Source organism: Cryptomeria japonica, chromosome 1, assembly GCF_030272615.1.
Source record: "Cryptomeria japonica chromosome 1, Sugi_1.0, whole genome shotgun sequence".
Taxonomy (NCBI): domain Eukaryota; kingdom Viridiplantae; phylum Streptophyta; class Pinopsida; order Cupressales; family Cupressaceae; genus Cryptomeria; species Cryptomeria japonica.
In genome coordinates, this window is record NC_081405.1 from 317,771,409 (window position 1) to 317,781,502 (window position 10,094).

Genomic DNA, 10,094 nt, shown 5'->3' on the forward strand with positions numbered 1-10,094 from the left:
TGTTGCGAATCCTTTCAGTAGGGTGGGACATTCGAAATTCAAATTTGAAATTCAAATGAATGGTTGTAGTTTCATTTACTAAGCACGTCCCATCTTCCATAGCACGGGAACAGTGAATTTAAACTCGGTTTGGTTTATACATTAGGTTGCTAACTACAGCTAGCTGCTGACTGTGGTGGTTAACGGTTATCTTACAAGAACAGAAACGGGCATTAGGGACTGGAACATATTATGAAGGGCCCATACAAGCCACTCAAAGTGGTCAATGCTTCGAGTGTGTTGGTTAAGTCAGGCGGCACAGTTAGTAATAATTATGAATGAATTGAAATTTTAAAAACATTGATAATGAAATGTGTATCTAGTAAGGATGAATAAATAATATAATTTTGTATGATTATGTTTATATGTGTTTATTTGCATTCAGTTTGTGTCAATACATTATCATGTAAAATATATGAAATACAAATGCTTTATCATGTAAAAATATAAGAAATACAAACTAAATCAATTATATATTCATATTAAATGTTATAAACTCTTATGACATTAATTGCGTTCTAAAAAATAATGCCCACTTAATATGTATTCAATTAAATAGCCATGTCTTATGATTCAAGTATAGAGAGTTATGTTGTTCTTTCATATTAATTATGTCTATAGATATTTCTTTTGTGAAATAAAGTAAGCTATTGTATCACTAATATCCATGGTAAACTATTTCAAAATCATGAAAGCCTCAATTGACCATTGAAATGATCTTCTACGTTGGTTGGCTATCCTAATCTTGTAGCTATGACATTAACAGAATCAATGTCTTTGATAGAGTTCTAAAATTTAATGTAAATTTAGAATTCTACTTTGTGAAGCCACATTTCATTGACCCCTCTTAGATATTTCAATGGATATGTTATCTCAAAACCAACATGCAAAAAGCATAAGGACTATTGTCACTTAAATCAATATTTAATAGATATTATAATCTCTTGCCAATCTATCTCCTCTATAATGTTAATGAGAATTGAAGGTAGTGTAAAAAAGGACCCCAACATTTCAATGCTTGGAAGTGTACATTCTTTGTCACAACCCTCATTTATCACTTTTCGATTTAAATTACAATTTTATTTTATCTTTGGATAAGCTATTGAAATGATTGAATAAATGTTATAAAAAGAATAAAAAATAACACACACACACACACGTGGAAAATATACATTATTTTTATTTATTTATTTTCCACATCCAATTATGGCACATGTTGTAGGAAGAATAAGAAGCTTCTAGAGGATTCTCCACCATCTTGCATGTAACTCCTCCACTAAGCCTAATCAATTTGCATGAAGTCCAAAATTGGGAAAGAATCTCTTTTATAATTAAATTTTCTAGATAGTGGAATGGAGGGAATTTTCTTATAAATTATATGCAAGTTTCAAAGAAGGGAGTTGATCATGTTGTGAAGAAAATTTCCCAAGTCTTGGAAGTAGATCTTTTTGGTAGTCTTATTTTTGTTGTAGGAATTTTAAGTTGTGATTGGAAGGATTTCCCTCAAGTTGCAAGGAAGGATCATAAGGGTAACTAGTGGATTCAACATCAAGCTCGATTAACCAGGTTCTCCCCTTGTTGTTTATCTTTACATTTACTTATGAGGAATTCGTAATATCATAAATAGTTATAGATCTTCCTTTATATAAAGAAATTATTTTATTAGATTTTAAATCTTTTATTTGGAGATAAATAATAATGATAATGCTTTCATATAGTGCATGCAAAGGATAATTATTTACTTATTTTATTTTCCTTAAGAAGATATGCACATGATCTTGTCTTTTTTGTTTTTTTTAAGATTTTAGCAAAAGGAAAAATCACATTCTTTTATTTGTTTAAAATCTCTCTTTCTAAGATTTAAAATTTCTTCCCTGTGTGATTTGAATCTTTTTCAATCCTCTATTTCTTCGACTGAAAATCTGAATCTCGTTCTTTAATCTTTCTGAGATTATTAGTTAAACAATTCTTTTCTATGATTATTAGTTAAACAAATCTCTCTGTGAATAATGATTAAAATAAAATCTTTGTGAAATGAGTTGAATAAAATCTTTGTGAAATGAGTTGAATAAAATCTCTGTGAAATGAGCTGAATAAAATCTCTGTGAAATGAGTTGAATAAAATCTCTGTGAAATCAGTTGAATAAAATCTCTATGAAATTAGTTGAATAAAATCTCTCTGTGAATATTGGTTGAACCTCTATGATTATCAGTTGAATAAAATCCTTCTGTGCATACTGGAAATGAATTCTGGAAATAAACAATCCCCCTATTAAATCTAGAAATAAACCTCACTGTGAGTTGAAATAAGATCTCCCTGCAAATATTAGTTGATTAAACAATCCTCCTGTGAATACTAGAAAATATTAACCTTCTGGTTACTAAAACCCAATCTAAAACAATTGTTTGTTTATCTATCTTATTCATGTTCTTATTTTCATAAGTAAATATTCCTTTGTTATATATATCATTAAATAATTTTATATATATATATATATATATATATATTAATGTCGGAGATTAATGGCACGGTCAAAGAAAAGAATTATAAATTTTGCATGGCGTACAAAGACGGGAGCGGTTATTATAACCGTAGGGGGGGGGGGGGCGGGGGGGCGCGGTGTCCCCTCAACCCTACGGCCCTGTGCATGCAGGACCGCAAGGGGTGATGGGACCCGTGGACCCCAGGGCCCCCTATTTGCTATTAAACAAACAGTTTCACTTTTTTTTATTTATAATACTTGCAAAATGGAATTTTTAATAATTTTTTTAATTAAATTTTAAGTTAATTAATTTTTTTTCTATATAATCATTTTTAATTAAATTTTAAGTTAATTTTAATAATTGTTTTAATTAAATTTTAAGTTAATTGATTTTTTTTTATATAATCATTTTTAATTAAATTTTATGTTAATTTTAATAAATGTTTTAGTCAAATTTTAAGTTAACTATCAATGATTGTTTAGTTACATTTTTTTGTTAATTGCTAACAATTGTTTAGTTAAATTTTAAGTTAATAAATTAGCAAAGGATTGAAATCAAAAATTATTGTTTCAATCCCTTTAGGGATTTATTGGACTACTTGATCAGTGATTTTGGCTCACTTAAAAACAAATAAGTCTTATTATTACAATTTGATCCAAAATTTCCAAAAGTATAAGCTAATCACTCATTTGGAACTAGTAACTCTATAATTTAAATATTCTCATGATCGAAGTAAACATTACTTAATCTCATATGTAGATGTCACTATTTTTACATCATGCGCATTACTTATATGTTAAATTGCATTCATTGATGAGCAAGTTACCTTCCCATTATCTTCATACATGTTACATGTTTTAATATATGAGTTCATAATTGCCTTTATCATACCATTATATATTAATTAGGTGAGTTGTAGAAGAATGGTATTTCTTTTATCAAATGGTACTTGGTTGCCATCAAAGTAGTTATTCAAATAATTAACTTCAAAAGGTCTAATTATGTACATTCTTTTCATGATTATTTTCAAGCATGACGTTTTCATAGCTCTTAGTTAGAAAACTAAATAAAGGAAGATGGAAACCAAAACCTAGTAGCATTCGGTATATACGATGCCTCTCGGTCACGCTTACGGGTAATGCCGTCATGTTGAACTACTGCACTTAATGCCTAATAAAGCTACATCAACGATGTCTCTGGCATCATCCCTATAAATCATCAGGGAGTAATAAGGGACACTTGCAAGCTAAAATCCAAGGGGTGGGTAATCCCCCTTTGATTGATAATCTAATAAGATAATTTTCAAATGATTTTACATCCATTGAGTTAAATCATACTAAACCCCCCTTTAGTATTGGTTAAGTAAAAATGCTTTTATGGAATTAATTTTCGAAGAGATATTGTTGTCGATTGGAAATTGGTCAAGGGTGACGCTTATGATAAGAATTAGGATCTAGTTATTTTAGGCCACAAGCAATAGGCCATCTTGAGCCTTTTCTTAAGTGCTACCATCATGGGTAGCAGCCACAGAGAAACTATCTGGGACATTGTCCCTAGAAAGGTTTGCGTACCCACAAATAAGTTTACATCAAACCATAGAGTAGAAAATAGAACTACATACTTTACGCCTTGATCCCATGCCGAAGCAGGTATGTAGGCAGTCTTGGGATGGAGTTGTCCCTAGTACTCAGGCATTTGTGGGTGGGGTCTAGGCTTGGTAAGAAGAAAGATTGAGTAAGAATCCTATTTTGAAAGATAAGATAATTAAAATTGGAAAAAGTAATTCAATGCATACTCGGAAGGAACCCTGTATGGATTCACTTGACATTGTGAGGCTTTAAGCCAAATTCTGAGGCAGAATTCAAGCTAGTATTATGTTATTCAATTACTCCTAAGGACGACAACCTCAGTACACTTCTGTTAGAAGAGTGTAGTACTTAGTGAGTGGCTCAGGACTAGAATGGTCCTGATGAGTCTAAGTCTCTAGCCAGAGCACCTCCTATCCTGATTGGATAGATGCCTACCCCACATGGGTAGATGCCTATCCTGATTTGGATAGATGCCTACCCCGTATGGGTAGATGCCTATCCCGTATTGGATAGATGAAATCTTATGTCCCGTATGGACAAGTGCCTAACCCGTATGGTTATATGCTCATCTCGGATGGATGAATGCCTAATCCAAATGGATGGATGCCTAGAGTATGTGATTGAATCAAACACAAATGATTAAATTTAACAAAAAAAAAGATTGGTCAAATTTTGTTGGGTTAAATATGGTGGGTTATTACATGTGGTATCAGAGAAAAGGTTCAAATATAGGCCTTGTGCTCACTTCAATTTATTCAACTAAGGGAATGTTTTGCAATGGTAGAAATTAAATTTTAAAATCCTAAATCAAGAACTAACTACATAATTTAACTTTGAGGTAAAAACCTAGAATGGCTAGAGGAAGAGGAAGAGGAAGAGGAAGAGGAAGAGGAAGGGGTAATGGAAGGCATTCTAGGAGTCAAAGGGAAGAAAACCATGAGGAAAACCATGAGGAAGACCATGAAGAGGATCGACACAATCCAGGAAATAACGAAGATGGGGTCCAAGCTATAATCGACCTTCTAACCGAGCAAAGAGATAAAATCAACTTCTTGAAACAATTAATACAGGACCTTAGGGAAGGGCAGAATGACTTTGAAAATAGAAGTGGTACCAAAAATGGAAACCCTGATAGCAATCAAGGGAATATGGTGGGTAATAGAAAGGAAAATAACATATTGGAACTCTCCAAGGACTTAAAGAAAATCACCCCTCCTAAGTTTGATGGGAGGCAACTTGGTGAAGGAGTTGAGAATTGGCTAAATGAAATGGAAAAGTATTTTGAACTAGGAGATTTTAGCAAAACAACCAAGGCCTTATGGGGTTCCTATCAACTCATAGGGGAGGCAGGTAGTTGGTGGACCAACACCAAGGAACAAAATGGGTATATGAGGGATACGGTCACATGGGATCAATTTGTTCACCACTTCCGAGATAGGTGGCTCCCTCAATTGTTCTTTGATGAAAAGGTGACAGAATTCCATAATCTATGTCAAGGGCCCCTATCAGTCCAGCAATATTGGGATAAGTTTGCCAAATTGCTTAAGTATGTACCTATGTACTAGAAAGATGAAGAAGGCCAAACAAGGAAATTCATTTTGGGGCTAAATACCAACATAGGGGCATAGGTTGACATGCATGGACCCAAGAACATGAGTGAAGTACTTGAAAAGTCCCTAAGGCAAGAGAGGAAGATTCAAACACTAGCAAGGCAGAACTATAATGGGAACCACTCATTTAAAAGGAAGCAAGAATTCAATGGGAACACTAATTTCAACAAAGGTCAAATGACTAATTCTTCTGAAAAAGGGCCACCTCCTAATCAATATCAGAGGAATGGAAATAATAATAATAATAATAGGGGAAATAATAATAGAGGCAACTATAACAGGAAGGACCAGCAAAATAGGATAACTTATCCACCCAGGGCCAATGAAACAAGGAATGATCCCGCTAGGAATCAAGGTAGGAGGGGTACTCCAGGTGGATGCTTCATGTGTGGGGGGAACCATTTTGCTAGAGAATGTCCCAGAATGCAAGGATAGATTAGGGCCAATCAACCCCAACAAGGGCCCCAACAAAGGATTCATACAGCAGTTAGGAACTAAAGAGGAAGATACCAAAATGTTCCCATGGAAACTATAGGTACACTATTTGAACTACCAATTTCAATTGTAATTGACACTAGATCATCTGAATGTTTCATCTCACCTGAATTAGTAAGCAAATATGCATTAAAAGTTAATCAAATGAAGTCATCATGGATGGTTCAATATGGGGATAAGGCAACTAGGGAAGTAACTAAGTGTTTGCCGAGGGCAAGGGTTCAATTTCCTGAGTTTGAAACAAGGGTAGATCTCTATGTGGCACCCCTAGGATTATATGATGTAATTATTGGAATGAGTTGGTTAATCGACCATCAAGCTAATGTAGATTGCTATAACAAAGTTGTTGAATGTTTGGATGATGGGGGAAAAAGGGTCAAAATCCGAGGAAAGTTTAAACCCATTAATATAGAAACCATATCAGCCATGCAATTAAAGAAGGAAAGAAGAAGAGGAGGCCAAATCTATATGGTTGAAATTGATGAAGGAAAAGAGGAAAATACCCCAACCTTTGAAAATACACCCTTCTTAAATGAATTCAAGGATGTTTTTCCAGAAGAATTACCCGGCTTACCCCCTAATAGGAAGTTTGACTTTTCTATCGAAGTACTACCAAGAGTTGAACCAAATCAAGGGCAACCTACCATATGAACACAATTGAATTACAAGAGCTCAAAATGCAATTAGAGGAACTCTTAGGTAAGGGATTAATAAGGCCAAGTGTATCACCATGGGGAGCACCAGTCTTATTTGTTAAGAAGAAGGATGGAACCTTAAGACTATGCATCGACTATAGGATGTTGAACAAGGTCACCATAAAGAATAGGTATCCCTTACCTCGCATAGAGGATCTTTTTGACCAAATGAAAGGAGCAACAATTTTCTCAAAGATAGACCTCCGGTCAGGATACCATCAACTCAGAATTAAGGAGGAAGACATTCCGAAAATAGCTTTTAGGACTAGATATGGGCATTATGAATTCATAGTAGTTCCTTTTGGTGTAACCAATGCCCCAACTGCATTTATGAACCTAATGAATAGTGTACTCCATGATTACTTGGATAAATTTGTTTTTGTATTTCTGGATGACATATTGATTTACTCTAGGAATGAGGAGGAACATTTAGTACACCTACAAATTGTTTTGCAAAGGTTGAGAGAACATAAGTTATATGGAAAATTGTCAAAATATGCCTTCTTTGAGGAAAAGATTCACTACCTTGGGCATATAATATCAAAGGAAGGAATAGCAGTTGATCCAAATAAGATAAAGGCAATAGTAGAATGGTCGATCCCTAAAAATGTTTCAGAGGTAAGAAGCTTTATGGGGCTAGCAGGTTAGTATAGGAGGTTTGTGGAAGGATTCTCTAAGATAGCAAACCCCATCACCTCATTACAAAGGAAGGGTAAAAGGTTTGTGTGGACAGAACAAAGTGATAAGGCATTCCAAATTTTGAAAGGGAAACTAACTTTAGCACCCATTCTAAAGGTACCAGATCCGAATGGACACTTCATAGTCATAATTGATGCTTCTATTGAAGGTTTAGGAGGAGTACTTGTCCAAGATGAAGGGGTAGTAGCTTAAGATTCCAGAAACTTAAAGACTCATGAAGTCAATTATGCACCCCATGACTTAGAGTTGGCAGCAATTGTGCATGCCCTACAAAAATGGAGACACTTCTTACTAGGGAAGCCCTTTGAGTTAAAATCAGATAACCAAGGACTAAAGTACATCTTTACCCAACCCCATTTAAATGCCAGACAAAGAAGGTGGTTAGAGTTTCTAAGTGAATATGATTTTGAAATTGAATATATTAAGGGGAAGGAAAATAGGGTGGCAGATGCCTTAAGTAGGAGGAGACACTTGATGACTATAGTAACATTCAAAACTTCTTTCAAAAGGCAAGTAATGGATGAACAAGGACATGACCCATGGTATGAGCAAGTCAAATTGACTTTAGAAAATGATCCAATCGATCCTAAGATTGGAGGGTATACATTAGATGAAGATGGGTTTCTCAGATACAATAATAGAATCTATATTGCTAATTTAGGGAGCTTAAGGGAAGTAGTCTTGTCAGAGGCTCACAATGCCCCTTATTCAGGGCACCCAGGAGTTAACAAACTTTATGTAGATCTAAAGAAGTTATACTTTTGGCAAGGGATGAAGAATGACATTGTCAAGTATGTGGCTAAATGTTTGGAGTGTCAAAGAGTAAAGGCAGAACATAGACATCCAACTGGATTGTTATAGTTACATGATGTACCTCAACACAAGTGGCAAGTTATTAGCATGGATTTTGTGCAAGGGTTGCCCATGTCACCTTTTAGGCATGATGCAATAATGGTGGTAATTGACAAACTCACTAAGGTGGCACACTTTATACCAAGGAATCTGACAGATGATGCACCTACCTTGGCTAGGTGCTTTGTTAAAGAAATATTTAGGCTGCATGGAATACCAGAGAAAATCATATTAGATAGAGATGCTAGATTCACTTCAAGGTTTTGGACCACTCTTCAATCAGCTCTAGGAACTCAACTAAATTTTAGCACTGCATACTATCCTGAAACCGACGGTCAGACAGAAAGGAGAAATCGGATTATAGAAGACCTACTTTGCATGTATTGCATGGACCAATAGAATAAATGGGAAGAGTACCTACCTTTGGTAGAGTTTGCTTACAATAATACATATCAAACATCTTTGGGAATGGCACCTTTCGAAGCATTGTATGGTAGACCATGTCAAACACCTTTGAGTTGGGATATTCTTGAAGATAGAGTGATTGTTGGACCAAATATGTTGAAAGAGATGGAGAGGAAAACTAAGGAAGTTAGGAAAAGATTGAAGGAAGCCTTAGATAGGTAGAAAAGTTATGTAGACAAAAACAGGATGCCAAAGGAGTTTGAGGTGGGAGAGAAAGTCTTCCTAAGGGTTAGGCCACACAAGGGTTCCATAAGATTTGGGAAACACACTAAAATTGCACCTCGTTATGTTGAACCCTTTGAAATATTGGGAAGGATTAATCTAGTTGCATACTGGTTAGCCTTACCTCCCTAATTGAGCTGAATCCATGATGTCTTCCATGCATCTCTTCTTAAAAACTATGTACCTGATGAGAAACACATTTTGAATCGGGATGCTTTATAGGTCTAGGAAATGGGAGGAATAATGATAGAGCCATTCAAAATATTGGAGAGGTGCTAGTGCTAGTTGTGCAATAGAGAGGTTGATCAATGCAAAGTACAATAGGACCAGTATGATGAAAAGAATGCCACGTGGGAAGATACTAAGGAAATGCAGCAGTTGTTTCCTTTTTCATTTTAATCATGAACTATAGACTCTTTTGGATGCATTCAATAAGTGCATCGGGACGATGCACAAATTAAGGGGGAGAGGATGTCACAACCCTCCTTTATCACTTTTGGATTTAAATTACAATTTTATTTTATCTTTGGATAAGCTATTTAAATGATTGAATAAATGTTATAAAAAGAATGAAAAATAACACACACACACACACACATTGAAAATATACATTATTTTTATTTCTTTATTTTCCACATCTAATTATGGCACATGTTGTAAGAAGAATAAGAAGCTTCTAGAGGATTCTCCACCATCTTGCATGTAACTCCTCCACTAAGCCTAATCAATTTGCATGAAGTCCGAAATTGGGAAAGAATCTCTTTTATAATTAAATTTTCTAGATAGTGGAATGGAGGGAATTTTCTTATAAATTATATGCAAGTTTCAAAGAAGGGAGTTGATCATGTTGTGAAGAAAATTTCCCAAGTCTTGGAAGTAGATCTTTTTGGTAGTCTTATTTTCATTGTAGGAATTTTAAGTTGTGATTGGAAGGATTTCCCTCA